The following is a 6,290-nucleotide window of genomic DNA, read 5'->3' as shown; positions in this document are numbered from 1 at the left end:
CCCGCCGAAATGGAATTTTTCCAAATAGGATAATATCAAAATATTGCTCCAATTTTGCTCCAATTTGCTCCATCGAAACCCGAATTTGCTCCAATACGGTTAAGCCTTGATACTTATTTTTCAAGCGGTGGGCTAAATTAACGGTAACCTAAAATTTCACATTTACAATAAAAACTACACACACAAAATATGCTCCCAATTTGCTCCTTTTGCTCCCATAAATTAAAATTTTGCACCACATTAGGTAAAAAACTAAACGTTTTTCAAACTTTGTGGGCTAACTTAATTATAATTAAATACTTATGAAAAATCAATGTACATCATTCCAAAAATAATGCTCTCATTTTGCTCCATTTTGCTCCATTAGATTAAAATTTTGCACCATATCGGGTGAGAGTATAAAATGGTTTGAAACTGTGTGGGCCAACTTAATTATAATAATATGTACCTAAAATGAAAACGCACATCCAAACAAAAATATTGCTCTAATTTTGCTCCATTATGCTCTGTAAGATTAAAATTTAGCTCTATAGTGGTTTCAGAAATTCCCTAGCTTACTAAGCGAGGAGAATGAAGTAAAAACATTTAATTAAGGGGCTAACTTAATGAAATCTAAAAACCAGTTAAATTTTCTTTATACAACAACATATAATTACTTCAATTTTACTCTAATTTGCTCCGTATCTATCTAGTTTTGCTATGCATCCGTGTTAATTACGAAACTTAAATTAATTATTTGCGGGCCAAATCAATGATATTCAGTTTTTAGAAAATTCTGAAAACTCTGCAATTCTAAAATATTGCTCCCATTTTGCTCCATTTTGCTCCGTAAGATTTGAATTTTGCTCTATTGTGGTTTGCCTCTAAATTATTTAAAAAAAATTCCCCAGCTTACTAAGCGTTGAGTATGAAGTAAATGCAATTATTAGCGGGCTAACTTAATGAAATGTAAAAGCAGTTAAAATTCTTAAAACACAAACCATATTATTGCTCCAATTTTTCTCGGCATCCGTGTTAATTACGAAACTTAAATTAATTATTTGCGGGCCAAATCAAAGATATTCAGTTTTTAATTAAAAAATTCTGAAAAATCTGCTATTCTAAAATATTGCTCCGATTTTGCCCCGTATCTAGCTAGTTTTGCTCCACAATGTGTTAAATAAACAAGTTGGCAAGCCAAAATATACCTCTCCTCGGAAGAATTGTCCCTAGTGGTATTAATTTCTCGAGATAACCCTTAAAGATATATCTCCGCAATTTAGAGTTATTTGTTAAACATATTAACCCATTTCTATCCCGCCCGGTATAAAATTTTTATTATAATTAAAATAATTGAGACGAAACGACCAATTTTAATTTATTCAGAATATCATAAGTTAAGTAGTTACAACAGTAAGTTAGACGTACTATAACAATGCACAATTGAATTAAACCCTTTTACAGAACAAGTTTATCAGTTAAATATAATACGAAGCAAATTTTAATGAAATAAATATCTACAGAGGCTTTTTGGAATTACTCGCTTACGAAATACTTGCCGCATCTTTAACGCTCATTTTATTTCAACACTCGCCCTTGATGAAGATACCGTAGATATCTGGTAGTGGACGACTCGTTCACTTCCTGTTGACGTTGTGACGCATACCACATGAAAAAGACCAATGCCGTCCAATTTCCAATATCATATAATGACTCGCACACCCAAGAAATCATTGACTGCGTTAGAAATCGTAGATATCCAAATATCCACACCAAATGTATTTACAAGAAGCAAAAACCTTACCATCAACAAAGCACAGAGAGCCACTTGACTAACCGCCAGCTTTTAAAGCAATTAACGTTAAATTATCTCCTTTGAATTAACAGAACTATATATAGGTCGTTAAGAAAGTGGACCACCCACAGGGTCTACCCTTTAACCCTCTAATCTCGGCTGACTGCGCTAAAACAAGATTTAACCTTTAAAAAATACCAGATTAGGCCTTCATAAATTCATTAATAAAAAAAGACTTTATTACCTATTATGCTTACGATGCCTGTCTTAATTTCAGTGAATCTAAGCAGCTATCGGTGGTTCTGTGGTAGAGCGCTCGACTGCCAAGCCGAATGGTCTGGGTTCGAAACCTGGGTGGCGCATTTGTTTTTAATCAATAGAGAAACGCTAAATTAGAATTTCTTCGATGCAATAATTTCAATTTCAATTCTATTTCAATTAAACCAAAATTTCGTACTCTATTAAATACGCTTCCGATAAAGCTGAAGGTCTAATTTTCAATAAGGCGTAACAAGTGTCGGTGGTTCTGTGGTAGAACGTCCGCCTGTCAATCAGGAGGTCTCGGGTTCAAATCCCGCCCGATGCGATCGCAAATTGATACTAAGACGAATACCGTGTACAACTGGTGGAAACCCTGCCATTGGACGTTGAGAGGTAGCATTACACTCAGCACTCGGTCCGTCCCAAAGTCATTAAGAAGAAGTTGGAGAGAAAACGCCCATATAAACACAACAGACTCAACATGCACATCCATCAGAACACAAACACAACAAATTCAACACTCACAACCTACGCATAAACATTACAAAAACTGTAATACGCCAAACCGTCACGACGGTGAGCGAAAAAACACCATCCAAACCAAACCGCAAATGCATCCGTTAACGCTCATCGTCACACGGTGGTTTTGCCAACCCTTTGAGAAACTGCGTACGCAGTGATTACACTTTGCGCCGAAAATGCGAACGCGTTCGCAGTCCTGACAGACAGACACACCCACAGACCCACCCACAGACCCACCCACAGACAGACACGGTCGTTGTATAACCCCTCCTAGGGGACTTTGTCCCCTCGGAGAGGTAAAAACCTAATTTATTAATTTTGTGGAAATATTGTGTTAATTTTACACATTCAGATATTGACGTACATCTAAAATAAGATAGATACATTGATAACAATAAAGAATTTTAATTATTCGGCATTCAGGTACAGTAATGGATCATTGATTAAAAGTGATTATTTTTGCCCTTAGGTACCGTCGAAGAAACCGATTTTGCCATTCAAAAACAAATTGTTACGTGTCCCATGCTAGTATTATCTATTTTTGATATATCTTCGCGAGTCCGATTTTACTATGTAATGAACAAAACGTTACACAGCTGATATTGACTATTCTTCAAACCAATTTTGTATAACACATCAAAAAAGAATTTTGAGGCTAAAGCTGGGTACATGGCAACTGTTTCAGTGATTAGACATTAGTAAACTGTCTAATTGTAGTATTTCTAATGACGATTATTTATAATGATTTAGATTTAGGCCTAACCTCTTACTTAGTAGTTTTTTTGATTAATTTGATTATATTTTTGTCGTAATAATTAAACTTTTTCCGATTAGCTTTTTTTTCAATTCTTACTAATAATATGTTGTTTTATTTTATCATGGAATGAGTAAGTAAGCGTGTAGTAGAATGTTTTAATATTAGAAGCAATATTTCATAGTGAGCAAATTAGGCAATCCCTAAAATCTGAAATTTCTTCACCCGCGAATTTCTCGTGAAATAATGAAGATGAAATATAAATCGACCCCGCTGATTCTGAAAATCACATTTATGTTTTCCTAAAATCAATATTTTATAAAGTTAAATATTTGAAAAATGGGCGTATTTTGGCGCGTGCTGAAAATTACGTCACGGAAACAGCTCAATATGATGGACAACGATACGCTTATTGATTATCTCGAGTTTAGTTTCAGTGCGATTAACGGTTTTTGAAATATTCAGTTTTTACTGCAAAATCACCCACGGCCAAAGACTTTTGAAAAAGAGTGTACAGTTGGGATACGAGTGATTTTACCGTCAAAATGTCCGATCGAGCCACCTGCAGGTAAATTATTCGGGTAAAAGCTTTAACCGCTTTATTGGAGTTGTAATCCAATGTTGACAGCAAAGCTAAACTACACTAACAAACTAGTTACTAGACAAAAGGCCAAAGATAAAAATAGCAACGTATTTCTTAACTAAAATACCATATTTACAAATGACTAGTATATTTACAAATGAAACAATAGGGTGGAGGAACACCGAAGCACAGTGTTTCGAAAAGCCCAAAATGCGGCAGAAATTAAAAAATTACCAGACACATATAATATTTACATATTTATAACCAGGAAGTCAACAGGAGTAACGTAGCACCAAAATTTTAATGCTGCGCCCCCTAGCGACGAAGTTAGCTTCCCCCTAGGAACACAGGGTTAACGTTGGTGAAATTCGATAGCCCTTAAAGAGTTTAGAGAGTTGACAAAAATTCACGGTCGTAAGTCTTACCATATACTAATAAAATTAAGTTTTAGGGTTGGAAAAGTCCATTTTAGAGCATGTTCAACCGAGATTTCTTCCGAAACACGCAAGTGGATACCCAATATTTTTCGAACGTTTTCTAGTAAACGTTCCATTATATCCATTCCATAAATATTTCCGGTTTCCCTTCGCGACCGTTGAAGAAAGTTGACTTGGAAGGTATGTAGAATATTACTGTAAATCTAGGCTGAAACCGCCATATTTGGCTATAAATTTCATCAGCGGGTAAAGCAACTTATGCATACCAATTTGGGTAATACTATTTGGCAGATGTCAATTAAAAGTAAATATCGTTGGCTGAAAGCCAAAATCACGTAATATTCTGACCGCTTTATTGATGAGGTTCTAATCTGTTATCAACGCTATAAATCAATTTTTTATTGCAATATAGTAAAATTGTAGAAATTATGTTTAATTCAGAGAAAACGGCATGGTAATACCATGCCGTTTTCTCTGAATTAAACATAATTTCTACTAATATTCACCATGGTAAATAATAAGTTTAATATATAGTAAAATTGCATTACACTTCCTGAATTTTTTCTTAAAAATTTAACGATCTTAAATAGAATAAAAGATTAAGGTACATTTTATCGTAAAAACACGATATCATTTGGAATATTTGTACTAAAGAGCCGGTTACCCCACAAGTATCGCTATTTATGTAGAATTTCAATGACTGTTTAAAATCATTACCGAATACAGTTTGGCAGGAATTCATACCTCGAACTTGGAATGGTTATCCGGCCGTATTTCCTATGGTAAGATCTCGGGGACCGTTTTCAGTGACGTGTATGAGAAAAAAAATCGCCCCTCGCACGCGTCTCCCCTCTTTAGGAGTTTTTACCCCGCGCAACCTCCCGTTTTTACAACTGTAGTTTTTTGTTGTTCGACTCTCCGGCCATTTCGAAATTTAGGGTTTGAAACCCCACCATTCAGCTCGCTCTCCCGACCTCTCCATGTGGAAGGATTAAGTCCGGCATTGTTATAGCGCTGTCAGTTACAATGCCCTTGAGAACCGCGAAGTCTGAATGACGAGGTGACCGTCGCTATAGAGCGATAGCGAAGGGAAAAGCAAAAAGATGTTTGAACCTTTTTCGACACAGGGGGATGAAATTATCTGAAACTAGGATTTAATACCATTGAAAATCGTATGAGAAAACACGTATGCTCTGACGTCAAAATGATGGAAAAAAACGGTCCCATAGATAGAGACGGAAATCGGGTGAGATAACCATTCCAAGTTCGATGTATGAATTCCTGATTTTGGTAGGTCGTAGTTGCTTTCTGAAGAAGAAAACAAATTGAAGCGAGATAACAATATTTAAAGCGCCAAAATGTGTGTTTTTTTTAAAGTTACTTTTAAATTTAACGCGCTTCCACTTATTTGAATAACGTGTTTGTTCAAATATGGATAACCCACAAAGTCAAATTTTTGGCAATGTTTGCCACGACCGCTCTTTCAACGCAACAAAAACAAACGACGCCTCATTCAGTAGTAATATTTTACCTTCTTTAAGGTCTTCGCCAACCAACAGTAATTCAATTGATAAGAGCAACCCGAGAGTTCCCATTACTAAAAGGGAATTGGTTGGAATTTTCAAGGAACACAAAAACCTAGGTGACTGTATTTCGAAGTTTCAAATGGAAATTCTACGGAGAGCGATTGAGAGCGAAAAAAATAACGTTTACCCGTTGGTGGAAACAAGCTGGTAGAGTGATGGCTGAATTTGAGAGGAAGCACCAGGTCTGGTTGCAGGTAGCTTTTAAAATTCCTGAAACTCTTCTTACTAATTCTGATCCAAATACGCCCTTAGGAGTTCCAGATGTAGGAAGGCCAATTATCGAATTTTCGGTTGCATCTGCTCGCACAAAACGAGTTAACGTTAGTGAGTTAGCATCCTTATTGGAAGACGAACCCGCTGAGAAAATCATAAA

Source organism: Leiobunum rupestre, chromosome 9 (assembly GCF_980474605.1).
Source record: "Leiobunum rupestre chromosome 9, qqLeiRupe1.1.hap1, whole genome shotgun sequence".
Lineage (NCBI taxonomy): Eukaryota > Metazoa > Arthropoda > Arachnida > Opiliones > Sclerosomatidae > Leiobunum > Leiobunum rupestre.
Note: the sequence above shows the minus strand (reverse complement) of the source record.